Source organism: Rhinatrema bivittatum, chromosome 5 (genome assembly GCF_901001135.1).
Source record: "Rhinatrema bivittatum chromosome 5, aRhiBiv1.1, whole genome shotgun sequence".
NCBI lineage: Eukaryota > Metazoa > Chordata > Amphibia > Gymnophiona > Rhinatrematidae > Rhinatrema > Rhinatrema bivittatum.
In genome coordinates, this window is record NC_042619.1 from 260,436,480 (window position 1) to 260,463,922 (window position 27,443).

At 44.8% G+C, this 27,443-nt stretch overlaps 1 long non-coding RNA gene across 2 annotated transcripts in view; it reads left to right on the forward strand.

Moving 5' to 3' along the window:
- LOC115092701 overlaps positions 1 to 26,407 on the forward strand; it is an 82,971-nt gene extending 56,564 nt beyond the window's left edge. For both annotated transcript variants that reach the window (XR_003857056.1, XR_003857055.1), the window contains 5 exons: positions 7,722 to 8,002; positions 11,061 to 11,218; positions 11,347 to 11,427; positions 24,040 to 24,167; positions 24,715 to 26,407. This is a non-coding gene — a long non-coding RNA (uncharacterized LOC115092701). The remainder of the gene's footprint in view (positions 1 to 7,721; positions 8,003 to 11,060; positions 11,219 to 11,346; positions 11,428 to 24,039; positions 24,168 to 24,714) is intronic.
- Positions 26,408 to 27,443: the final 1,036 nt, after the last annotated feature.

A 27,443-nucleotide genomic window follows, 5' to 3' on the forward strand; every position in this document is an offset into this window, starting at 1 on the left:
GATAAGGTCTTCACAATAGTCAACTATTTATATCACTATAGGAGGGCCAGCTAATAGCTCAAGGTGAGGTGTTGATGGTGGTTTAGGGGCCAGTTTTACACGCAGAGTAAGACGTACAATCTGTGCAGTCCACCCCGGTTGAGATTTGATGTCATTTGGAGTGAGGAAAGCCTCAGAAAGTTGAGATTTCTACTATGTTCTCTCGCTCTAGCTTGATGGACTCTATATCAGGGTACTATTTCTCTCTCTGCCACTTATTTCCAGCATTAAAAATATGCAACAGCATATTGCTATAGCCCCTCATTTTAATTAATCCCACCCAAACCCCTCCCTTCAAAATATTTGCATTTGCACTATGCGGTCACATGATTATCGCATGCATTATGGCATTATCTCATGCGTTAACGCCGTAACACATTTTGATGCATGACCCTATAAATTTGCTATCTAGTCTGCATGTGAATATAGACCTCATCAAGATGTTCTGTTCATCTGAGAAAGCAGCATGGAGAGGGAATGTGACAGTGGGTGACTCTTCTGCAACTATTCTGTAGGCCTGAGCAGAGCCACACAGTCAAATGCTAAGTGATCCAGTTACAAAAATGCAATATCACTAGCCCCCTTTTCTGTTCTGATTTAGATGAAGATTGCTGGTGTGTAAAACATGACCAGCTCTTCCCAGTGCAATGAATAAAGTCAATCTGAGCTCAGGCCCGGATTTCGGCAGAGGCAACATAGGCAACTGTTGGGGTGCCAAATTTTGAAGGTGCCAAATATCCAGGCCCAAAGAGGAGCCTCTTTCTGCTTTGCTTTAGGGCCATCTGCTGACCCAGCTTCAAAGGAGTTCTGCCCTGGCACTCTGCCTATGGGCATCAAATTCCAAAATCCAGCCCCCATCTGAGATTCGCTTTGCTGGTCTGGTGGAGAAGAAGCCTAAAGACATCTTGATGCACTTACAGCTGGAAAGAGATACCTTAGCAAAAGCAAGAGAAGTCGCATTAGTAAAAGGGGTGGTGACGTTTCTGCTCAGCAAAGTGTGGAAATGTGAAATGCGCTGTGAATGCAGGCCTGGCTTCCAATAGGATCCAAGATTCCATTTGTAGTTTAACATTTAATTATTTAAATTTCTTTTTTTTAGAAGTAAATATATGTTTTGGCTTATTAGTAATATTTGTTGATAAGGCATGCCAAGTGAAGGCAAACAACTTCATTTTAAACATTCCCCTCTCGATTCCCCCCCCCCCCCCCCAAACCTCAGTGTCTGGTCTTATTAAGGGTGGGAAGGGGGACATTTTTGTTTTGTTTTGGGGGGACCTTTTCCCTACAAATTTCATTTCATGTAATGCTTATTTTGTTTCTTTAGTTTAAAAAAAAAAAAAAAGAAAGAAACATAGGAAAAAAAAAAGAAAAGGGCCTGAACTGATTCTGTTGCATTGCTAAATATTTCTGCTACTAAAAGCCTATGGGGAAGGCAAGCTGATATGTAACTGTGAGCCACTCATTTCTCTAGCACTTGTTATGCAGACAGCCTTTTCAGTAAGGTAAGCTAGTAGAAGATGGCTGGGTGGAACTGATGGACTGCAAACAGTTCCCTGTTTTACTCTCTTTTGTCCTTTCCTATGGGAATAGCAATTACCATCCTGCCTTTCCTGACAGGACAGAGTCTGCAGAAGGTATTGTGTATATCTAGGCCTTAATTACCCATCTCTGCATATTCTTACTGCATTACAGTGGAAATGTTGCGACCGTCGCTGCTCAACGCCCTCACTCCGCGCTCTTTACCTCTGTGGCGACTCCCTGCGGGTCTGATGGACGGCTGGCTGCCGTGGTGTCTCCATGCCGTCTCCCTCCAGCGTCCCTGGCCCGGCTCGATGTTGCAGATCCGCCATGTTGCCTGAAGACCTAGGGCGCGCGCTCTGATTGAAGTACCAGCAAGAGCGCGAACCTCAGGGGCGTCCCCCTGAGATGACGTCATCCGCTTCCAATATTTAAAGGTCTCTAGTTCACTATCTAACTGAGTTACAAGGACTCGCTTCGGCTGTCCAAGCTACTCTGCCTTGGGGATTGCTTCGGCTACTCCTCCCAAGCTACTCTGCCTCCTCGGACTTACCTGAGGTACCCGCTCCTCGGGGGCCTCGCTCTTCTCGAGAGCCCATGTTCCTGGACACTCTGAAGATTTGCTACTGCTTGGAAGCTATCGCTGCTACAAACAATTGTGAGTTACCATCGCTCTCTCAGAGCTTTCCCTGGAACCAGGTACTCGCTCCTCGAGGGCCTAAACCTTTCCAGCTCCTGAGCTTCCTTGAGACCTTATGTGAGTTTTGTCATCTAGTTCTGTTCATGAACTCTGCCTACTCACTTTCTACAGTTTCTCAACAGCTCAGCCATTCTGGATCGCTGTTTCAGTAGCTGAGGGACTACAGCCCTACCGGGCATATCAGCTCACTACTGCCACCTCTGGTGGTTTCAAAAACCTGTTTAATAAAAGAACTACTGTGTGTCTGTCTCCATACTCAAGCCTAGCCGGTGGTCCCTCTCGGGATATCCTCCCGGGGGCGTGGTCATCTGCCACCGGCCCAGGGATCCACCCACAACTATACCAGATTCATTACAGATTGCTACTCCTTAGCAAGACGATAGCTGAGACACTACAAGATTGCTGACTCCTCCTCCTTTAGGAGCCATTACATCATATTGCTACCTCACAGCTCCATCACAGAGCTTTCCTAACAGATTGCTACTCCTATCTGATTGCTCCTCCCATCAGATAGCGGAACATAATAGAATCCTAACTGATTGCTAACTCCTAGCAGATTTATAAGAGGAAGAAAACAAGGTGCACTCAAAACTGTAAAAAGAAGAGGAATGTAATGAGAATATGGAGCCGTGCCTCTCTCTTACATGAAGTATGAGTTATCAGAGAGTTGTTTTTCTTTATTAAAGTCCCTTCTCATTTACTGTCCCTGGAATCAGGGGCGGTTCTATAATGAGGCAGGGTGAGGCGGCCATCTCAGGTGGCAAAATTTTGGAGCGGCAAAAAATGTCCCCCAAAACACTCCAGCAACCGCCTTACCCTCCACCAAATTTACTGATATGCCCACGGGGTTCCTAACTCCCGCAGGCCAGAAAAAGAGCCTCGCAGTGGCAGAGGAAAATGACGCACCCACGAGGATAAAAAAAAAGAGAGAAGTCCCCACAGACCAGTGTGCCGCTGGCAGAGTCCAACCCGCCAGCAGCAAAGAATGGAAGAGGCTCAATGGGCTGTCGGCGGCCAAAGATTGGAGAAGACCAGGTTAGCCGCTGGCAGAGCCAAATCCGCCAGCGGGCTGCCGGCAGAGCCGAGCCCACCAGCAGCTGCCATATGTGGAAACTCTGAGGATTTGACCTGGAGACTCCAGAATTCCAAAGGAATCGCCAGGTCTCCGGGTCAGAACTCTGGCTTCGAGTGCTGCTGCTCCAAGTGCCTGCATGGGCCCATGCGGGCAGAAAGAAGGCAGAGCTTCAGGCCTGCACCAGAAAAAGAGTAAGAGGAGCATCGGGTGCGCGAAGGAGTTAGAGCAACGCATCGGTGGGTCAAGGCACACTGAGCTGGAAGCGGCTGCGTGGCAGGAAGATAGAGCAGTCCCATAGGCTGTACGAGAGAGGTGTGAAAGTTACTGTGTGTGGGTTTGGACATATTTGTATGAGGGAATAAGTGTGTAAATGGGCATGTGGAAGTGTTTGTGTATGTGGAAGAGAGAGAAGTATGAGTGGGCATGTGCATGAGAGCATGTTTGTGTGAGTGTGTTAGTGTGTGCCCTATCCTCCCCAGTCCCATTGCCTCCCCCTCTCCAATCCACAACAATCTCAGGGCAACTACAAATCAAAAGTTCTCAGGTATGCCAGCAAGCTGCCAGCAGATTCCAACCTGCTGCTGGCAAAAAATGGAGGCAGCCCAGTGGCTACCTGCAGCAGAATACAAGGAGGTCACCAGCTGCCTGCTGATCTCATCGCACCCATAGCCAAAAAAGTACAATATGAGTGAGGTAGAGGGAGTGTGTGTGTGTGAGTGTGTTTTTGTGAGAGAGTATATGTGTATGTGAGAGAGCATGTATAAATGTGTGAGAACATGTGCATGTGTGTGTGAAAAAGCATGTGAGAGCATCTGTGTGTGATAGCATACAGATATGCAGCATCTATGTATGTATGTGAAAGAGAATGTGTGAGCATGTATATTTGTGAAAGAGCATGTGAAAGCATGCATGTGTGTGGAAGAGCATATGAGTATCTATGTTTGAGAACATGTGTGTGTGTGAAAGCATCTGTGAGTGAAAGCATGAGAACATCTGTGTGTGTGTGAAAGCGCATGTATGAGAGCATCTACGTGTGTAAGAGACAGAGAATGAACTTGTGAATATAAGAGGAGGAAAATCCTCCTTGTCCCTCCCCTCTCCCCCCTCCCCCCCCCCCCCCCACACACACACACTAATCCAGGGCAATTTCAGGATGTCTGGAAATCATATGTTCCCAGATATGGACAGTGGGGATTTTTAAAATCTTTCTTAGTTTTAATTATTGGGTGTTATTTGATGTATTTACTATTTTTAAATATTTTATTGATGCTTGGTAAAGTTTGTATAAGTTTTGTATGAGTTTTTAATAGCTGTTATTTTAAAAAACAGTTGATGAATAGAATATTTATTATTTTTATGATGTTTTAGATTCTTTTGATTTTATTATTTTGAGGAATAGAATTTCTATTTTTCCATTTTTGCACTGCATAGTGTTTGGCTTGTTGCAGTTTCCAGTTCAGTTTTTGTTTACACGTTTCTGATTATACTTTATGGTCTCTTTATTCTGTATTTGGTGAGGATCTACCTGTGTAAGGGATCTATAGCAGCCTGGCTTGTTCTGTTTTCCTAATAGGAGGGGTAATTGCTATTCAGGGCCTGGTGTAACATTTGCATCGCTGCTTTTTCATATTTAGGATTTTTACTGTTTGAGTGCTGACAGCTAGTTCTCTTTTTAATATGGGAGGTTTCCTATATTGTAATTGCAATTCAGTTTACTCTGGGCTGTCTGTGGGCAAAGCCCACATCTGCATTACAAGTGGCCTAATACCATATGCACTTCTTGTGTTTATTGCAGGGTTGTGATGTTTTTATCTCAGAAGAGTACACTTTCAATGTCCTTTTTCTTGTAAAATTGGTTAATATGGTGAGGGCGGGGTGTGGGCACAAGGCTGTAAAGTTCACCGCTGGTGCCAAATGCCCTTGCAGTGGCTTGGAGAGAGTTTGCCACACATAGACCTCCACCATTTTACCCCTCTCCCACTTCTGCAGGGGAGAATGCTGGGGGAAAGGTGGGAGGCGGGTCTTAGGGTTCCTGGGAGTGTGGCAGGGTTGCCACTTTCCTCGAAACATTATCACTGACACTATCTGCCAATCTGCCACTCCTCTGGGAACTGTGACCCCTGCTTTCCCCTTCCACAGCATTTGAAATCACCGAAAGGGTGCCGTGTCTTGGGCGGGAGAAGGGGCGCTATCTCGTCCCTCGCCTCAGGCAGCAGATTGCCTTGAGCCGCCCCTGCCTGGAATGTGTTTGTTGTTCTATTGATCACTGGGTTTGCAGCTTGGGATATCTTCCACATAGACACTTGCTATCTGGCCTAGGCTGGATTTACGTGTGGAAATCCTAACTATGTGCACACTGTGAACTGTCAGCAGCTGTAATCTACACACGTAAGGTCTTTACAATGCATATATTTACCCACACGAAGAAGGGAGGAAGTTCTGGAGGAGTGCTGAGGATTAAGACATGCAAAATGAATTTCTGCAAAGTATTTTATGTACATAGCATGCTGTTTATGTGTATAAATTTGCCTCCCCTTTGGCAGTGGCTAGAAGTTGTATACCTATATTCAACTGCTTAGCAACTCACTCTTCAGTGTCAATGTGTTCTATGTCTTATGTTTGAAAATTAGCTCGGTTGTGTTTGAAATAATGTTTACACCTCAGCAGTTAGAGACACTACTGTAAATTTCACTCTTTATGTTGCATCTGGCTCATTGGAAGCATTTAGGGAGAGATTTGCAAAATGATCTAGTCTCAGGGAGGCCACCAGCTAGACACTAATTTCTGAAAATGTCCTTTACAGAGCAACTATATAAAGTCTGGTATGTTCCCTAGATGGCTACATTTAGCCATACAAAATCTGGGTATTCTGAGAGGTATGATTGGGTCAGGAGAGAGTTAGCCAGCTAGCATACATTTTCAGCACTAGCTGGTTAAGTTAAGAGATTATCCTTGTATGCAGCAATGGCAGTCTTAAATCTAACTGGTTAGCTGAATGAATGAATGAATGAATGAATGAATGAATGAATACTTACCCCTTTCAGACTGCCAGATCCGATGAACTATAGTGTGCTCAGCCTAGCACATAGTTAGACACGCTGTTGGATGCGCGTTTTGAATTCACAAGAATAACTCCTGATGCAATAATGAGATGAGTGTGTCTGAAACGCGCGACCAAACCAGCGCGTACCTAATAGCGCTCATCACATGTAAATGCCATGAGGCTATTATTTATTACCCCTGGTGCAAAACATCCCCATGTGCCCGACACGTACGTTTTAACATGCAAAAATTAACACCAGCCCTGGAGCTGGCGTCTTGATGCACCCCAAGCCTCCACAAAGCAAAAAATACTGCTTTTCTGTGGTTCCTCCTCCTTAATACTGTTGCGATATTAAGTACGAGGAACCACAGAAAGCAGCATCATGAAAAAAAAAAAATCCTGATAGCAGTCAAGTTAGGAAAATAACTGACTGCTCAATGTTTGAGCGTCCATTTTCCTAACCTGTGCACAGCCACGTCTCCTAGGTGCCTGACGGCAAGGATGTGCTTGGGTTGCACAATTGATCCCTAGCGTGTCACGCGCCCAGCAGAGGTAGATGGGTGCTCAGTGCAAGCGCCCGTTTTTCTATGCGCTTTTATTGCACCGGCCCCCCCCAGAAAGTAATTCTTTTCATTGTAGCAAGGGTGATTTTGCATGGGTAACAGGAACTCTTAGTGGTGCTCTTCCCCTCTAAATGAACATGAAGCTACTTCTGTGCTGGGGTGGGGGAGAGAATTCATAATCACTGCTGGACAAGATTATGTAAATGTCTGTGGCACTGGTAATACACTTCAACAAGTTATGGAATAATAAATACATAGGATTTATCCCTACAAAAAAACTAAAAGGATAATGGCACCATGACCTAGTGGCACTACAAGCCATGGTAGGGGGAATCTGTATGGAGTGGCAGTTATGACCCTAATAGCTGGGATATGACTGCATTGGGCTTCCAAGAAAACATATTATCTACATAGAGTGACCATGCTTAAAACCCAAACTTCAGTGAGCTTGGGGAGGCCAAATGATAATAGATAATGGCTTTTTTTAGTTTGGGTAACTGAAGAGAGCTGGAAGGCTCATCTTCATACTTTTTCCAGCAGCCCTCGGGAGAGGAAGCCAGAAGTAACAGCGAACGATGCAGGCTTCAGACTCCCCAGGCCCAGCTTCCAGAAGCATTGCACCCTTTGCAGCAAAAGAGGACTGGAAGAGTGTACATAACAGGGCACTCACTGCAAACCTCTGTACAATGCTCTAACTGTTTACCTTGCTATAGCTTATCTGTTTTTATTTGGTTTTATCTGTTTTGATTTTACATGGTTACTGTGTTTGGTAATTTCCTACAGAGGACTGGAAGGCTCATTTGCATACCGTTCCCAGCAGCCCTTGATAGAGAAGACTCCAGAGAGCACAGCAAATGATCCACGCTTTCAATGCCACAGCCCCAGCTTCCAGAGGCCTCATAACCCTCATAGCAGAGGAGAACTGGAAGGCTCATCTGCACACTGTTCCCTGCTGTCTCTGGGTCAGGACTCCACAGCTCACAATGAGCAAACTGGGGTTTGAATTCCACAGACCCAGATGTCCCTGCTTACCTTGTAATATAAGAGGACCTGATGGCTTATCTGTAAGTTGTTCTTAATAGGTTGTGAATATCTTTTGATGAATTGTGCTTATATGATGTGGGAATACAATTTTCTAAAAAATAAGTTTGATAGTGAAAAAGAAATAAAATGCATCAGATGTACTATAAATATTTAGGGAGAAATGGATGTAGAAAAATATATGAAAAGTATCTGAGAGAGAGCTCTAGTGGTCCCAAAAATGGAGCTGTGGTTTAAACCCAGACCCAGCGTTGAGAGGCCATGAACCCTTTGCAGTAGAAAACTAAGCGGGTGTCTGTTTACTAGACCGTTTCTGTTTTAATTTGGTTTTCTCTGTTTTAATTTTACATGCTAGTTTTGTTTGGTAGGAGACATTTCTTAAAATGAATGGCTCATCGGCATACTGCTCCCAGCAGCCCCTGGGAGAGGACGCCAGAGGTTGCAGTTAGAAATCCTGGCCTTGAATTACAAAGCCCTAGCTCCTGAGGCCTTGTAGCCCAACAGCACGCTCACCTCAAACCATATCGTATGGTGTGATGCAAATTCAGAAAATAGGAGGAGTTAGGGGTGGAGAGTGGGCTGGGTTAGCCTGTCTGCTAAGAGCTATCGCACAGCCATAATGCCAATTTTAACAACACCTTTGAATTGCGTTAGGCTGTGTGATAGCTGCCGTGATGTAAGGTTTCATTGCCTTTTGCGATGTCTCCTATAAGGCCTATTTGAGGTGAATAGAAGGGCTGAGAGAGAGAGAGAGCACCTGGCCATAATGTCATCCCCATAGGTAGGTATTTGTATCCCTATGGTAGGCCCACCTAGTAACACGAGGTGGGGTTTAGGTATGAGTGTAGGGGGTTAAGGGCCACTTTGACAGTCTATGTGACACATACGAAGAGAACAGTGTTCTCTCGTGAAGATTTGATGACCTTCGGAGTGAGGAAACTCTCTCCAAGATGAGATTTGGGCAATGTTCTCTCCACCTAGCTTGACGTTACCCAGGTAGAGAGTCCATCAAGCTAGGTTGAGAGAACACTGCACAAATCTCATCTTGGGTGAGTTTCCTCACTCCGAAGGTCATCAAATCTTCACAAGAGACCACTGTTCTGTTTGTATGTCTCACTCTGAATGTCAAAGTGGCCCCTAAACCCCTACACTCATAACTAAACCCCACCTCGAGTTACTAGGTGGGCCTACCATAGGGATACAAATACCTACCTATGGGGATGACATTATGGCCAGTCTCTCTCTCTCTCTCTCTCTCTCTCTCTCTCTCTCTCTCTCCTCTCTCTCTCTCGTCTCTCTCTCTCTCTCCTCCTCTCTCTCTCGTCCTCCTCATCTCTCTCTCTCTCTCCTCTATCTCTCTCTCTTCTCCTCTCTCTCTCTCTCTCCCCCCCCCCCCCCCTCTCTCTCTCTACCCACCCAGTGGTCCTATGCTGGAAATACAACAGGTGTGACACCTATCACAAATTCAGATAATGTGCACTAACTTACAGGTCAATACTGTAACGTGCGGTTGAAGATTTCCCGTCTGTAACGTGCTGGGAGCACACAATTCAGAGGCGATTCAGCGATCCAGTTTCATGCGTCCTTAGCGCTTCTTAAAACAGATGCATAACCCTTTCCGCACGCAGCATGTATATGATATGTAAATGAACGAATTAGCTGTATAATGAAGGAATTAGCTATTCCCCTCCGATACTGTGACGCGCGCTCAGATTATCTCCTTTGTAACCCGCCATTTTGCCGCGTCCTTAACCTGTTAGTTTACCGCTACCCTGTACTTGGTGTTAGTGTGGTGTTCGAAAATTAAAACGGAAAAAAAGTGTAAAAACATTGCTTACCTGCCCTGGCCCCGTCCGGTCTCCGGTGCAGCCCCAGTCCTGTCCCCTCCTCCCGAAGCAAAAAAAAAAAAAAACCCGAAAAAGTAGCAAGGCTCGGGCCTGCTACGGTAGTCCCTTCTCCTTTCTCCCGATTTCGGCGCTCAAGGCGGCCGGGTGGGCGTGCATTCATCCAGCGGCCCCCGCCGGCAGCGAATGAATGCCCGTGCGATTTCGGCGCTCATGCCTTGAGCGCTGAAATCGCACGGGCATTCATTTACTGCCGGCGGGGGCCGTGCATTCATCCAGCGGCCCCCGCCGGCAGCGAATGAATGCCCGTGCGATTTCGGCGCTCAAGGCAGTCACATGACGTGACGTCACGCCTTGAGCGCCGAAATCGCACGGGCATTCATTCGCTGCCGGCGGGGGCCATGCATTCATCCAGGCAGAGGGAGCCGGAGGCTGCTTTCGCCGCCGGCTCCTTCTGCCTGGATGAATGCACGCCCACCCGGCCGCCTTGAGTGCCGAAATCGGGAGGAGAGGAGAAGGGAGAAGGGACTATCGTAGCAGGCCCGAGCCTTGCTACTTTTTCAGTTTTGTTTTGTTTTTTTTGCTTCGGGAGGAGGAGACAGGACTGGGGCTGCACCAGAGACCGGACGGGGCCAGGGCAGGTGAGCGGGGGTTGGGGGATAGTTTGCCGAGCATCGGGGAACATAACTGTCCACTTCCTGGTACCTGTCATTTCAAATGTCATTTGAAATGACATTTGAAATGACAGATACCAGCGCGGCCGTGAAGCGTTAGGCCCGCGAACCCAGGATACTGTATAGGCGCTCTATACAGTAAAATGGGTTGCGCGGGCCTAACGCTTGCCTAAGGCTTCGCAGCCGCGGCATGCATTTGCATGCAATTAGAAGAGAGTATAGAGCGGCAGGTGAAGAGAACTGTGCGTGTGGGGAATGAGGGTGCGCCTGACACTGCCGCACTGTTTCTACCGCGGCCTTAGAGTATCGACCTGTTAGCTCTTCACATAGGTAATTAGCACAAATTGCAATAAACTGAATTTTTGCATAAACCATGCCCCTTTTGCAGTCGCATGCGGTACTTACCGCATTTTGATAAATCCAGGCCATTGTTTCTAACAGGAAAGAACAGGCATGTTGTGTCTTATTGGCTATATATTTCTTCCTTTGCTCACCTTCTTGTACCTTAATTGTTTTTATTTGAGCTAATATGTTTGCTTTTTGATGATAATTGTGTTTGGAAGGTGTAATTTCTTATAGAGGATTAGAAGGCTCCTCTGCATGCTGTTCCCAGCAGCTCTTGGGAGAGGACTCCAGAGTTCACAGCATGCGATTCTGGCTTTGAACTACATAGCACCAGCTTCTAGAGAGACTGCAACCCTTGAAGCAGAAGATTGGAAGGGTATGCCTGATAATGTGCATGTGCACCTCAAACCTCCTTACCATACTCTATCTGTTTACCTTGCTGTACCTATCTGTTTTTATTTGGTTTTATATGTTTTGATTTAACATGGTAATTGTGCTTGGTAGGTGTAACTTCCTACAGAGGACCAGAAGGCTCATCTGCATACCATTCCCAGCAACCCCCAGGAGAGGATGCCAGAGGTCACAGTAAGCAATTCTGGCTTCAAACTACACAGCTCCAGCTCTTCTGAGATCCAACAAAGGAGTGACTGAATAAAATGGTCACTGCTCAATGTGCTCTTATTTTCATTTTCACCTAAAATTGTTTTGAAGAGATGACCTGCAGCTGCCAGCTGGGCTAGGCTGGTTGAAAAAGTGTTGAAACATGATTGGGCCAGCTCTTTCTTCTCCCATCCTAACTGGCTGCCCTTGATATGGCTTTTAATATAAAATAATCCTTTGCTTCTCTCATAAAGTCTATTGGGACCAACCAATGTGTTTAAAAACAATTAGGGTTTTTGGGGGACCAAACCTGAGCCTAAAATGTATTAATTTTTTACATTTTTCACATTCTGATCATCCAAATGCACAACTTTAGTGGTTTATGGACTTTTCTTCCAAGAACTTGCCTTTAAATCCCTGCTGTGCCAAATGCCTTGACCATATCCTCTGGCAACAAATTCTACAGCTTGAATGTGCATTGAGTGAAAAACTATGTTCTTTGATTTGTTTTAAATCTGAATATCAACAATATGAAACAACCGCCCAATGCCTGTTGTCAATTACAATGTAAATATCCTGTACAGGCCACCCACTTGTCTTTATCCAGCTCACTAATCACCTTTTATCAGAATAAGTCAACTTTTTAGAGAAAGTACAAACTTTTATTTATTCCACAAATATTATCCTATAAAGGTTCCAACAAGCAATACACATTGCTCTCTCAACAAATAAAATCACTCAAAAAACATCCCTTAATTTCTCATTCACACCAACATAACCCATTCACAACTTTACCCCATTCATACATACCCAGTAAATACATGCCCATGTCTACCCCCAAACAGGCACAACAGTTTTTTTAAATACTCAGTTATAATGAATATATTAACAATTTTTCACACAAGAAAAATGTTATAAGAGCAATAAAAAATGCATTCAAAGTCCATGTATCCTTGGCACCTCCAATTGAATACTTGCTGATTATTGTATACTTGCTGATTATTGTGCTCAATTCCTTCAGAAAAATGTGCCTTAAATGTAAGGACTGCTGGTTATAGTTGTCAATTATATACTCCTCTTCTCCAGAGGGACTGGCTTCACAGCATACCCAAAGAAACTTGCTTCACAGCACGCTCAAACTTGCTTTGCAGCATATCACAAGAAAACTTGCTTCACGGCAAGCCCGATGCCATGGCGTTTCAGCAGTCCTCCTACCGCCTGCATCAGGGGATTATTTCTCAGCTTACGAGATACCACCGGCTCACTGGTACAAGATGGATTTTTAACTAACAATGTCAAAATAGACATTTATTTACCACACAGTCCTTAAATATGGACTTGAATAAACCACTTTCTAAAAACCAGTCATAAGAATCTCAATACCAAATTATTTATTTATTTATTTATTTATTTATTGTTTTTGTTATACCGAGTTTCATGATAGGCATCACATCAACCCGGTTTACAAATAACAAGGAGTGTAAAGCATAACGTAACGTAAAAAACAATATTTTCAATAAGAACCTTGAACTTTAAATACAGTGAATCAGAAAAAGGGAGAGGGAAAGTTACAAAAAACAAGGAAAATAAACTTGGGATGGAAGGGGAGAAATTGAACAGCACAATATTTACATTTCAGCCTATTGATACATTAGAATAGCAAGTGAAAAAATAAGACTATGAAACGGTACATAGGTAATCAAATGAATAAATATGACACAGTTGTGAATGGTAATAGTATGATAAATATTCAGCAGGAATTAGTGAGAGAGGGTTTGAGGTTGGTTAAAACAAACCAATGTTCCATATTCAATCCCACCCCTCCCCCCTTTTAACATACCTCAATTCATTTAATTATCCACCCATACACATACATCAATTTGCAACACAAATGCTGAAAAAAGGATGCCCACTTGGTAACACTCACCCACAAATCTTTCTGCAGGGATACTTCTCAATGTGGTTATTAAGTTTTGACATGAATCTTTATACAGAAGTGCTTCTCACCGCGGCTGTGAGCTTTGCCATGAAAACTTGGGATTTAAACCCCATAAACCACACCCCTTGTACCACCCCCACGTCATGACATCAGCCCTGCGCGGCTGGACCATCAAGATTTTTTAAAATATTTTCCCACATATATACCCATTTTTTATCCGTTTTTCATGCTCCATAGGTACCAATTTTTCTCTTATTGTTCACTCAATGTCGGTCCTGGTATAGAACACTTCAGAAAAACATCTACAAATATTTTTTCAAATCATATTGAATCCGACCTGATAGAGAACTTCAAATCTGCAAAAAAACAGACGCCACTGAATAGACTGTTAAAGTCCTACTTCTATCCTTATTTGTACACCTATTGGGAAGTTCCAAGCTCAAAAAGGCACAAAAATTCAACAAAAAGATATTTGCATCATCCAGAATCAAATATACCCGACCTGATGGGGAATTACAATTTTCAAAAGGATTCACACTGCTACTAAATGAACTATAGCAATTTTTTACTACTTTTTATTTATATGTTTAATGAGAAGGACTACAAAAGAGGCTGCACCTTACCCCACAACAATCTCATCAGAGGCTCCACCCCACCTTAAAACGATCTCCACAATAACCTCCTTTCCCACAACTCATAAACCCCAACCTCGATCCCCATCCCCCCAATACGAAAAAGAATGTCAAATGACTAATCCTTCATTTATTTACTACCAACCGTATTCTTTGAAAACTTATTTTCTGAAAACACCCGACCCCTTTCTAATTAAACACCCCCCACTCAATTTCCCTATTTAGACCACTCTGCATCAGTGTCCCACTCAAAGATGTATCTCTGTTCCTTCATTAAAAGAGATTTGCTCACATCCCTTCCCCTGATGTTAAAGGGCAACTGCTCAATCACAACAAATTTCAGATCCTCCACTCCATGATTTCTCTCCTGCCAATGTTGGACTAAGGGCGCCTCCAATTGTTTGCATCTCAGGCAATTCATGTGCTCTTGTATGCAAACTTTTAATTTTCTAACCGTCTTCCCAATGTATTTTAGACCACAGGGACACCAGATTAAGTACACAACTCTTTCCGACTCACAAGAAGTTTGGGAATGTAACTTAAAAACCCGATCGTCCTCTAATGATATCTCTTTAATTGTAGCCGACTGTGGACATACCTTACACCGGCCACACAGCCCATGTCCTCTGATAACATCCGCTCCTGTTGATACCATATTAATTGCCGCATGCACCAACCTGTCCCTAAGATAGCCTTTGCCCTTACTATGTCACAGGGGCTACCGGTGCCATTGGACAGCCCCTGTCACATGGTAGGAGCACAAGATGGCGCTGGCCATCCAGTGCTTCTACCATGTGACAGGGTCCGGCCAATGGCACAGATACCCTGTCACATGGTAAGGGCCATCGGCGCCATTTTGATTAGTGGCAGCCGACGGCCCGGGAGCAGGAGATCGCTCCAGGGACCCCCACTGGACCACCAGGTATGCAAACATTAGTTCCTAGGGATGTGGATCAGGCTTCGGACGATTGAAAATGTCGGACAATATTTTCAAAATCGTCAGAAATCGGGGGCTCCCCCTAAACGATAGGAAAACCCCACGATATTGATCGTGGGGGTTCTCTTATTGTTTTGGGGGTGGGTGGGAAAAAGGCACACAAAAATAACCCCTAAACCCACCCCGACCCTTTAAAACTAATCCCTTAGCTTCCCCCACCCTCCTGAACCCCCCCAAAAACTTTTTACAGGTACCTGGTGGTCCATTGGGGGTCCCTGGAGCGATCTCCTGCTCCCGGGCCGTCGGCTGCCACTAATCAAAATGGCGCCGATGGCCCTTACCATCTGACAGGGTATCCGTGCCATTGGCTGGACCCTGTCACATGGTAGAAGGACTGGATGGCCAGCGCCATCTTGTGCTCCTACCATGTGACAGGGGCTGACCAATGGCACCGGTAGCCCCTGTGACATAGTAAGGGCAAAGGCTATCGGCGCCATTTTGAATACTGGCAGCTGACAGTCCGAGTGCAGGAGGTCGCTCCCGGACCCCTGCTGGACTTTTGGCAAGTCTTGTGGGGGTCAGGAGGGTCCCCCAAGACTTGCCAAAAGCCCCTGGTGGTCCAGCGGGGGTCCGGGAGCGATCTCCTGCACACGGGCCATCGGCTGCCAGTAATCAAAATGGTGCCAATAGCCTTTGCCCTTACTATGTCACAGGGGCTACCGGTGCCATTGGTCAGCCCCTGTCACATGGTAGGAGCACAAGATGGCGCGGGCCATAGAGTGCTCCTACCATGTGACAGGGTCCGGCCAATGGCATGGATACCCTGTCACATGGTAAGGGCAAATGGCCATCGGCACCATTTTGATTATTGGCAGCCGATGGCCCAGGAGGGGGAGATCGCTCCAGGGACCCCCACTGGACCACCAGGTACCTGTAAAAAGTTTTTGGGAGGGTTGGGAGGGTGGAGGAAGCTAAGGTATTAGTTTTAAAGGGTCGGGGTGGGTTTTTTGTTTATCGGCTCGGGCACAGCCGATAAACAAAACCGCGATCGGGCCCGATGAAAAAAAAACTACATGTGAATCGGAAACGGAATCCGAACCGATTCCGGTTCCGATTCACATCTCTATTGGTTCCTCCCTAAAAATTTGATGTAATTTTAAAATGTTCCAATGCTTGATGATACGTTTTCGTACCTTCCAGGTATCCGTAGAAAAAAGGCAACACACATATAGTTGATTCCTTCTCACTCATTTTAGGTGTCAATAACAAATTCCTGTTTACCCATCTCCCTCTTTTTAATGCCTTTTTTAAAACTTTGCTTGGGTACCCCCTATCCTTAAACCTTTGGAACATTTCTCCAGCCTTTAAATTATATTCATCATTAGAGGAACATAATTTCCTAAGACGAAGGAATTGTCCCATATGGATGTTCATTATCAGGGAGACCGGATGGCAAGTCCTAAAATGCAAGACTGTATTCTGATCAGTGTCTTTTCTATAAATTGTAAACACAAATTTATTGTTCTCTATGCTGATTTGGATGTCGAGAAAATGCAATGTGTTGGCATAAATTTCAGCTGTAAAGTTAAGATTAGAATTTTGTACATTCAACCAAGATAGAAAATCATCAAAATCTTCTGTGGAATCCTCCCAAATAACCAGGATGTCATTAATAAAATGCTTCCACACATCTTTTCCTTATGGGGTGACTCAACTATAATCCCTTTTTCAAAAAATCCCATATATAGGTTGGCAATGTCAGGTGCCATTGACACCCCCATTGCCACTCCTTTCACCTGTTTAAAGAATTGTTGTCCCACACAGAAGTATTTTTCGGACATAGCCCAGGTTGTTAACTCCACTATAAACTCCATTGGAATCCTATTTCTATCTCCCCTTGACATCATGCATTTTCTCACCATCCCAATCACTTCCTCCTGGGGGATATTTGTGTATAAAGATGTGACATCCAAAGTTGCCATTAATATATTGGATGACTGGATCTCAAATTTCTCCAAAATTGAAATGACATGTCCCGAGTCCCTAATATATGAAGGCTGAGCTTCCACAAATGGTCGCAATAATCGGTCCACAAAGATCGATATTGAGATTCTTATGACTGGTATTTAGAAAGTGGTTTATTCAAGTCCATATTTAAGGACTGTGTGGTAAATAAATGTCTATTTTGACATTGTTAGTTAAAAATCCATCTTGTACCAGTGAGCCGGTGGTATCTCGTAAGCTGAGAAATAATCCCCTGATGCAGGCGGTAGGAGGACTGCTGAAACGCCATGGCATCGGGCTTGCTGTGAAGCAAGTTTTCTTGTGATATGCTGCAAAGCAAGTTTGAGCGTGCTGTGAAGCAAGTTTCTTTGGGTATGCTGTGAAGCCAGTCCCTCTGGAGAAGAGGAGTATATAATTGACAACTATAACCAGCAGTCCTTACATTTAAGGCACATTTTTCTGAAGGAATTGAGCACAACAATCAGCAAGTATACAATAATCAACAAGTATTCAATTGGAGGTGCCAAGGATACATGGACTTTGAATGCATTTTTTATTGCTCTTATAACATTTTTCTTGTGTGAAAAAAATTGTTAACATATTCATTATAATTGAGTATTTAAAAAAACTTGTGCATGTTTGGGGGTAGACATGGGCATGTATTTTACTGGGTATGTATGAATGGGGTAAAGATATGTATAATGGGGTAAAGTTGTGAATGGGATATGTTGGTGTGAATGAGAAATTAAGGGATGTTTTTGAGTGATTTTATTTGTTGAGAGAGCAATGTGTATTGCTTGTTGGAACCTTTATAGGATAATATTTGTGGAATAAATAAAAGTTTGTACTTTCTCTAAAAAGTTGACTTATTCTGATAAAAGGTGATTAGTGAGCTGGGTAAAGACAAGTGGGTGGCCTGTACAGGAAATTTACATTAAATCTGAATATTCCTTTTGTTGCACTGTTAGGTTGAATTGATTTACTGTGAGAAAGCTAGTGTAAAAGATACTTTGGGGGTGACCTCTGCAAAAGAATTTTAAAATGTATCCTTGATCTGAAGATCATGCGCTGGAGTCCTAGCATTGGACTGAGCTGTGATTAATCTTCCTGCATATGTCGCACAAGCCTAGAGAGGGAGGTAAGACTTCCCTTTAAAAGGGAAGAATTGCTCCTGTTTAGCAGGATAATTTGCACAATATTGAGTTCAGTTCTCCATGTATGCAGGTTGCTAGGATGTTTCTGAAAGGTCACTTTTAATTCCTTTCTGTTATGTGCTAGGAATTTACTTCAGCTGGTTGCATGGAATCAATCTAATAAAATAAATACAGTAAAATAAATTGTATATATACAGCTCTTTCTGAAAGAGACCAGACATGATTCCTGTAAGCTTCTTCTGCACCAGTAGTACAGTGGTGATTTTGTGGAGGAATGCTAGTGAGAATGGCAGGTGGTAGTGATTGTGGGTAGAGGAGATGGCAGCAGTTGTTAAGGGGGGTAATACTGGTGATGATGGTAGGGGATGATGGTAGGGGAAGCTATGTTCTGGTACCAATGATGGTAAGGGTTACATGTATGAAGTTGTGTTGTTCTTGGAAGGGGACGCTGATCACTGATGATGGTCATTATGATGGGATAGGAGTTGGTGATAGAGGTGGAGGCAGTTATTTCATTTATTATACTTATGTATAGCTCGCTTAATCATTAGATAATCTCCAAGTGAAGTACATCACAATTTAAAACAATTTTAAAGAAATAAAATGACAGTATACTAAGACAGGCTGATGGTGGTAAATGTTATGGTGGAGGCTAATGGTTCTAAATCTATGGTTGAGTAGATGGCAATGGCAACAAAGGCACAGGATCTGTTGTAGTGGGCAGGGCCGGTGCAAGGGTATTAGGCGCCCTAGGTGAAACGTCAGCTATGCCGCCACCCCCCCCCCCCCCTGCCTCCACACACAATTAACTTACATTGTGCATTAATGAAAATAACGAAGTCTGTATTTATAACAGAACACTTATTTGACATTTTTATGCCATGTAAACCATTGAGATGATTTGTCTTATCGACGGTATAGAAACTCTTTTATAAATAAATAAAAAAAATAAAATAAAATAAACATAAACCAAAGTTATACTTGTTGCTCAAACAAAAAAAGCAGACACATCACATAATATTAAATAATTAAAATGGCAGTCAATCAAGAAAAATAAACTTAAAAAGCCATCTTTACTTACCCCCTCCAGCAGCTCTCCTACTCCTCTTCCATGCAGGCTGTAGTACACAGCAGAAGCAGCAGTAGTGGCTAAGCTCTATACTCATGGACCTCTTCCTTAAGGCCCATGTCTCTCACACACACACCATACCAGTCATGCCCCCATGACCAGTTTCTGTCTCTCACATACCAATCATCTCCCAAACAGTCTTTGACAAACACACCAGTCACCTTCCTGAACAGTTTCTCTCATGCCATACACACACACAGGCTTCCCACTCCCGTGTTCCACTTACATATATGGGCTTCTCACTCTCATAATCACTTTCTCTCTCTCACACACACTCACCAGTCTCTCACTCCCATGCTTGTTCTCTCCACATGCACAGGCTTCTCATTCCCATAATCACTTTCTTTCTCTCACACACATACACAAACACACACACACCAGTCACCTGATCTCTCTCATGCATACACACACACAGGCTTCCCACTCCCAAGTTCTCTTTCAGATATACAGGCTTCTCACTCCCATGCTGTATCTCACACACTCCCAGCTTTCTCACTCCCATGCTCACTCTTCACATGCACAGGCTTCTCATTCCCATAATCACTTTCTTTCTCTCTCTCACATACACACAAACACACACCAGTCACCTGTTCTGTCTTACATATACAGGCTTCTCCCTCCCATGCGGTGTCTCACACACACCCAGGTTCTCACTCCCATGCTCACTCTTCACATGCACAGGCTTCTCATTCCCATAATCACTTTCTTTCTCTCTCTCACATACACACAAACACACACCAGTCACCTGTTCTGTCTTACATATACAGGCTCCTCCCTCACATGCTGTGTCTCACACACACCCAGGTTCTCACTCCCATGCTCACTCTCTTCACATGCACAGACTTCTCATTCCCATAATCACTTTCTCTCTGTTACACACACACACACACCAGTCTCTCTCTCATTTCCATGCTCGCTCTCCACTGCACAGGCTTCTCATTCCCTGAATCACATTCTTTCTCTCATATTCACACACACCAGTCTCTTTCTCTCATACACACCGTCACCTTACTAACCAGTCTCTCTCTCATACATGCACACACACACAGGCTTCCCACTCCCATGCTCTCTCTCACATAATCAGGCTTCTCACTCCCATGCTTTCTTTCACATACACCCCCACACCACCAGACTTCTTACTCCCACGCTTTCTCACATACCCAGAGTTCTCACTTCCATGCTTTTTCTCTCTTTCTCTCTTTCACACACACACACACACATCAGTCACATCCCTGACTGTCTCACACTCTCACACATCAGTCATCTCCTTGAGCAGTCACTTTCATTGTCTCTCACATATACACATACATCAGCTCTCTGACCAGTTTCTCTCAATCACACACACATGCTCTCGATCAAATACATTCTCTCACTTACAGACAGGCTGAGGCTCTCACTTACACACTGGCTGGCTGGCTGCTTCTCTCTCTCTCACTCACTTCCTCTCTTCCCCCCCCTAGCACAAATGGTAGCTGCAGCAGTCTCCTCCTCCTCCAGCCCCCGCAGGCCAAGAAGGAAGAATCCCATCGGCCGCGGGAGGCTCATACTGCTGACTCCTTTCCCGATTACCGGCTGCTTCAATTGCTCGGGGGCCGATGCTGCAGCGGCCGCTGCTACTTTATTGCGCGGCACTGCTCTTTCTTCTTCCCGCGCACGGCATATCACTTCCTGTTCCGGGTCACGGGGGGGGGGGGGGGTCAAGCGCGCGGGAAGAAGAAAAGGACAGCCACAAGTGCCACAGCTTCTTTTAGCACTGCTGCCGTTCCCACTGGGCTTGAACGTGCTGATAGCCCGGCGGCAACGGCAGCAGGGAAGAAAGAGCAGCGGGAGAGACCGGGAGCACGCGACACACTGGTTGAGAACCGCTGGGGGAGGTCAGATGGGTCTTTTGGGGCGGGCTGCCAGCAGCGGCTCTTTTATTTTTATCGGGGGGGCGGCGGCTTAATGCAGCTCTTTTAATTTTACCGAGGCAGCGGCTGAGCGCGGCTCTCTTAATTTTACCGGGGCAGTGCCGCCCCCGGGAAGCTGGCGCCCTAGGCGACCGCCTAGTTCGCCTAGTGCTTCCGCCGGCCCTGCTCTCTCACACACACAAGCACACACATACCACCAGTCATCTCCCTGATCAGTCTCACACATACACACGTCGCCTCTCTGGCCAGTCTCTCTCAATCACACAATGCTCTCGCTCCCCTTACTTACACACAGGATTTCAATCACACACACACACACACCATTCCTCACACACACACAGAAGTACCATTCCTTTCTCACACACACACACACACACACACACCTAGAAGCACCATTCCTTTCACACATACACACACACACAGAAGCACTATGTCGATCTAAGGCCCCCAGATGAGCAGCTGGTCTCCGGCGGGGGTTAGCAGCACCAGTGTTCACTTCTTTGGGCCCCACCGGCGCCCATCTTCATTTTTTCGTCCCCGCTGGCCATGATTTTTATTTCTTCGGCCCCCGCCGCTTGGTCTCCAGCAGGGGCTGGCTGGGCGGCGCCCATCTTCATTTTTTCGGCCCTCGCGGGCTTGGTCTCCCACGGGGGCTTTCTGGGAGGCACCGGGCCGGCCCATCTTCTTTTCTTTGGCCTCTGCCGGCCTCGATTTTAATTTCTCCGGCGGGGGCTGGCTGGGTACAGCTACCAGCTACCACCTGTGTCAGCCCTGCTTCGAGGGTGGGATACTATACTACTATTACTTCAATGGGCCTGCGAGGCTGCAATCGCCAATTCGCCACCTACCTTGAATTGATGGAGGTCACTGGGCTGAGTGCAGGCTGCAAGAGACTATTAGCCACGCGGTCAAGACCACGTGACCAGCTAGACCGGCCCACTGGGGGAAGCCCGATCCCCCGATAGGTCAATCCTCCCCTGGGTCATATAATAAAAGCCATCACGCATGGCTCTTCAGTTGGGTGTCTCAGTTCAGAGGACAAGGTGCTTATACAAGTGGCATTATCTCCTCCCTCTTCAGAGATGGTTCCTTCTGGCCAAGCTTGAGACACATTGGTCAAGCACTGCACAGATGAAGCGTGTACTACCTCTGTCCATGCTGCTCCTGTTCTTTGCATAGATAGAAGAGTTTCCAGTACGCTAAATTCACTAACAGGCCGATACAGATAAACATGCGGGAGAGCTGGCGAGCGCCCGCTCTCCCGGCGAGCACACAGGCCACTCTCCTGGGGGCGCGATTCAGGAGGGTGGCCTATGCAGATTAGGGCCCGCGGTAAAAGGAGGCGCTAGGGACACTAGCGCATCCCTAGCGCCTCCTTTTTGACAGGAGTGGTGGCTGTCAGCGGGTTTGACAGCCGACGCTCAATTTTGCCGGCGTTGGTTCTCAAACCCACTGACAGCCACGGGTTCGGAAAACGGACACTGGCATAATTGAGCGTCCATCTTCCAACCTGTGGGCCGCAGGCCGAACTTTAATTTTTTTTTTTTACTTTTGGGGCCTCCGACTTAATATCGCTATATTAAGTTGGAGGGTGTACAGAAAAGCAGTTTTTTCTGCTTTTCTGTATACTTCCCCAGTGCCGGCCGAAATTAACGCCTGCCTTTGGGCACGCATTAATTTCTGAAAGAAAAATGTGCGGCTTGGCTGCACATTTTACTTTCTGTATTGCATGTTGCGGGCGCTATTAGTTTCGGGGGGGTTGGACGTGCGTTTTTGACGCGCTATTACCCCTTAATGTCCCTAGCGCCTACTTTTACCGCGGGCCCTAATTTGCATAGGCCACCCTCCTGAATCGCGCGCTTTTCGACGCGCTATTACCCCTTACTGTAAAAGGGGTAAAGCTAGCGCGTCGAAAACGCGCGTCCAAACCTGGGCTAACAGTGCGCTCCACCAAAGCGCACTGTACTGTATGAAAATGGATGGAGAAAACTGAATTCTGTTTTCTAATCTTAAATACATTTTTAAGAATGTATGAACAAAAAACAAATGAAATTCCTCTGGATCACAAAAAATGAAACCTTTGTTAATCAGCCTGAGAGCTGGAGGGAAAGAATGTGGATCTTTTTTTTCCATGGACACCGTATTATTCAAACCCTGCTAGCCTGTCTTCTTTCTCCAGAGCACAAGTGTGAAAAGAGCGTGAATCCTTCCCTTGAGCTTTCTTGTGAGATGGCTTCTGAGATTCCCAATTTGCAGCTGAAGCCTGTACCAGCCGGCACCTTATCTATTTTAAGTGATAAACATCCAAAACAAAACTATGTGTATCTGATTGGCTAAAGTCCATCTATGATGTCACCTCTGCAGCCTGAACTGTGCTGTGTCTTGCAGTCTATGCGGGTGGGCTGTGGTGGGATTCCTTATCATCCTGATAAAAATTAAATGCCAGTTTTGTATGATGAACCAATAAAATCACTGTCAGCAAGGGTCCCTTATCCACCAGAAATTCACTGCTTGGATTATCCACACAGTTGTCTGCCCCATAGATAGGGGCTTGAAGCAGAAATGCCCTTCTCCTCTGTTCTTCACTGACTGTTAACACGATTCATCACATTAATGTAACAAGCGAGCATCTCAAAAATTATAAAATATGAGATATAAAGAACGTTGAAATTTTTATTAAAATAAACACCAGTCAATCTAAAATAATTGAAATATCTGTGATAGATGACATCAAAGATCAAGAGGCAACAGCACAACTTATTTATTTATTTAAAATGATTTATTAATCGCCCTTTCTAGATTTAAAAAAGGGATTTACAGAAATAACATATAATACAATAAACAACAACAACTTTTCATTTAACCTTCCTATTGTTTCTCACTATATGGAAGCAAGGCCAGTGGGACGTATTAGGCGGACTAGATGGCCGTCTAGCACACTGGAATGGGATGGGGTGCTGAAGTTCAACGCGAGGGCGCTATGTTTAAAAAGAGAAGGAGTCACACGGTGCATCACAGAGGTAGGTGAGATCATTGACAGTACAATTTGGGGGGGGGTCAGGGAGAGAGGGAGACATCACCGCCTAGGGCGGCTGGACATCCTTGCTTCGGCACTGTATGAAAGCACAACATTGTCATACAGAGCTAAGATGGGGTAGTACATTGCTGTTGTTCCCTCGCATCGAGGTGGGGATCTGCATTCCCACTTCATACATCTTGAGCAAAAACTAATTTTCAAGAGGAACACTGTGGGCAAAAAGCTTTAAATGTTTACAACTGAGTTTCATATGTGTAAATGCATTTTACATATGTAAGTGGGCTTTGGAAAATTGCTGTAATAAATGCCATTGAATTGTCAATAGGTTTTACATGTATAAGTGCACTTTACGCGTGTAAATGGCTTTTGAAAATTACTACGATAGTGTGTTACATTTATGTGCGTAACTCCTTTGAAACTTACCTCCTCTCTTTCTTCAGGGTCTGCACTTAATAGTTAAAAGGACTTTTTTCAATATGTTTTGTGATGTATAATCGATCATGTGACTGGCTGTTGACATTTTTTTTCAGCTCTTTAAAAATGGCTGTTTTTTGGACTGGAGGGTCCAAGATGGCGACTCTGTAACAGCACCGTGAGCTTGGGGTTCTTACCTTGAGTTTTTTCTTTGAACTTTTTCAATCTAATATGCCCCATTCGGTCAGGAAGTGGCGAGCTCGGGAAAAGGCTTTCCCTGGAGCTACCCCCGAAACGCCAAAGACTGGCCCGATGGATGCCCACGTTCTTCGAGGAGTTGAGACACTGGGAGAAGAGTCGCGGGGGCAGGGAACAGAAGTTGAAGAGCTGTGTTCCCTGCCGGACTCTGAAACAACGCTGTCCCCGGTGGAGAGGGAGGCGCCGAGGAATCCAGCAATGCTGCGAACCCCGGATGGAGACCCGGAAGCTCCAGCAGCTGAAGATGCTAGCGGAGTGAGCCGGCCAGGGAATCCCCTTTCGGGGGGGAGCAGCAAGGAAGAACTGCCCGAAGAGGGTGAATTATTCCTCGGCAGCCCAGACAGGGGCGAAACGGACTCAAGCACACATGGACTAACAGCTGCTTCTACCCCACTGCAGATAAGTTTGAAATCTCCTTCTTTCTATTTACAAAAGCCAGATAATATAACTGGAAACTTTATGGCAGGCAATGGTGGGGCTAGGTAACCTGATGATTAAACAAACGAAGCCACTTACACATAAATTAGATGACCATGAGACACGAATTAAATCCTTGGAAAATACAGTAAAGGTTATCCATACCCAAGAAACTGATAAGAAGATGTTATTAGATTCAGTGAAAAATCAACAAGATTTCTTGGTTAAGGACAATTTAGCAATGTTAAATAAGATTGAGAATATGGAGAACCTATTAAAAACCAGGAATCTTCGTATAATTAATTTTCCAAAGATCTCATATATGTTACCTAGAGAAATGCTGAGTAAATATTTTCAGGAAATTTTGAAGGTGCCATCAGATCAAATTCCGCCACTTAGTCGTGTATTTTATATACCAACTAGGGATAATCCAAAAAAAGAAGAATTCTCTGATACTATTACCGGCCCCCTGAGAAAGACAGGGGAGGCTAAATTTGGTGCTACTGGTTTAAATGTTACAGAGTTGTTGGAATCATCAGATCTGGCGCACGCTGAGCCTGCTACATTAATAGTCAATTTTGCATTGGAGATGGATAAAGAATGGATTTTGAAACTATATTTCAAACATCGTTTGGAATCATTTATGGGTATGCAAGTGAGGATATTTCCGGATATTTCTAAGACTACGCAGAAAAAGCGAAAACAATTCTTGCTGCTGAGACTGAAAGTAATACAGATGGGAGGGACTTTTACATTAAGATTTCCTTGCAGGTGTTTGATTAAGTTTAAAGATAAATCTTTTTTGTTTTTTCTTCCTTCTCAGCTAATACAATTTCTTTCTGATAAACCTGACTTGCAGTGTGTTTGACCATAGATACTTGTTTCTGTAGCCCCAAAATGTTTGAGCTAGTTCAACCTATATATATATATATATATATATATATCCTGCCGAAGCTGCGAATTTAGAAGTATATGTTAAGATTATAATGACCACTTGGATCTTTGATTGTGGACTTGATAATGTATACTTTGAATGATTATTTCCTTTTTGTTGTTATACTTTATAGTAATTATGATGTATACATTTGATTTATTGTCAAGAATGTTATCTTGATATAATATTTGAAAAATTAATAAAGAATAAATTAAAAAAATAAAATGGCTGTTTTTCCACTCTAAGGGGCCGATACAATTAAAGTGCGCTGAAAGCGGGCAGTGAACACTCAGCGCCCACTTTCCTAACACGCCCCCAGGCACCGCGCCTGGTGGCATCATGCAGTATTTAAAGTAGGGGTTGCTTTGTCAAGGAGGGGCTAGGGTCACTTGCCTGCCCCTAGTGCCTCCTTGACAACAGGAGCCCACAAGCGGTCAGCCATCCACTGGTTAGGAAACAGACGCCAAATTTATCAGTGTCCATTTTCCTAATCAGCGCAAGGCCAGGGGTTCAGGAAACGGACACTTGTTAACTGAGCGTCCATTTCCTGAACCTGACCGCCGGCACTTTTTAAAAACTTTTTTTTTTTTTAAAGTTTTTTAAAGCATTTTTTCCTCCTACTTAATATCGCAATGATTTTATGTTGGAGGATGTACAGAAAAGCAGTATTTTCTGATTTTCTGTACAAACTTTGAGAGTGCTCAGCAATTAACACCTGCTCTGGGCAGGTGTTAATTTCTGAGCGCAAAAATATGCGTCTTAGATGCATATTTATTTATTTATTTTTGCATTTGGAGTCAATAACTAATAGCCTTATTCACATGCATTTGCATGTGATGAGCACTATTTGTTTTGCCCCGTGTTGGATGCGCTTTGGGGCAGATTTTAAAACATACGCACATGGCGTACATTTCTGCACGCAACCCGGCGCACACAAATGTACGCATGATTTTATAATATGCGCGCGCAGCCGCGCGCATATTATAAAATCAGGGGTCGGCGCGCACAAGGGGGTGCACAATTGTGCACCTTGCACGCCGAGCCACACTGCCTTCCTCCCTTCCCTCCCAGGCCGCTCCGAAATTGGAGTGGTCTCGGAGGGAACTTCCCTACTCCTCCTTCCTTCCCCTAACTCTCCCGCCCCCCAGCCCTAAGCTAAACCCCCCTAAAAACTTTTCTTACCCAGTTACGCCTGCCTTGGGCAGGCACAAGTTGCGCACAAGGCCGCTGTGCCTG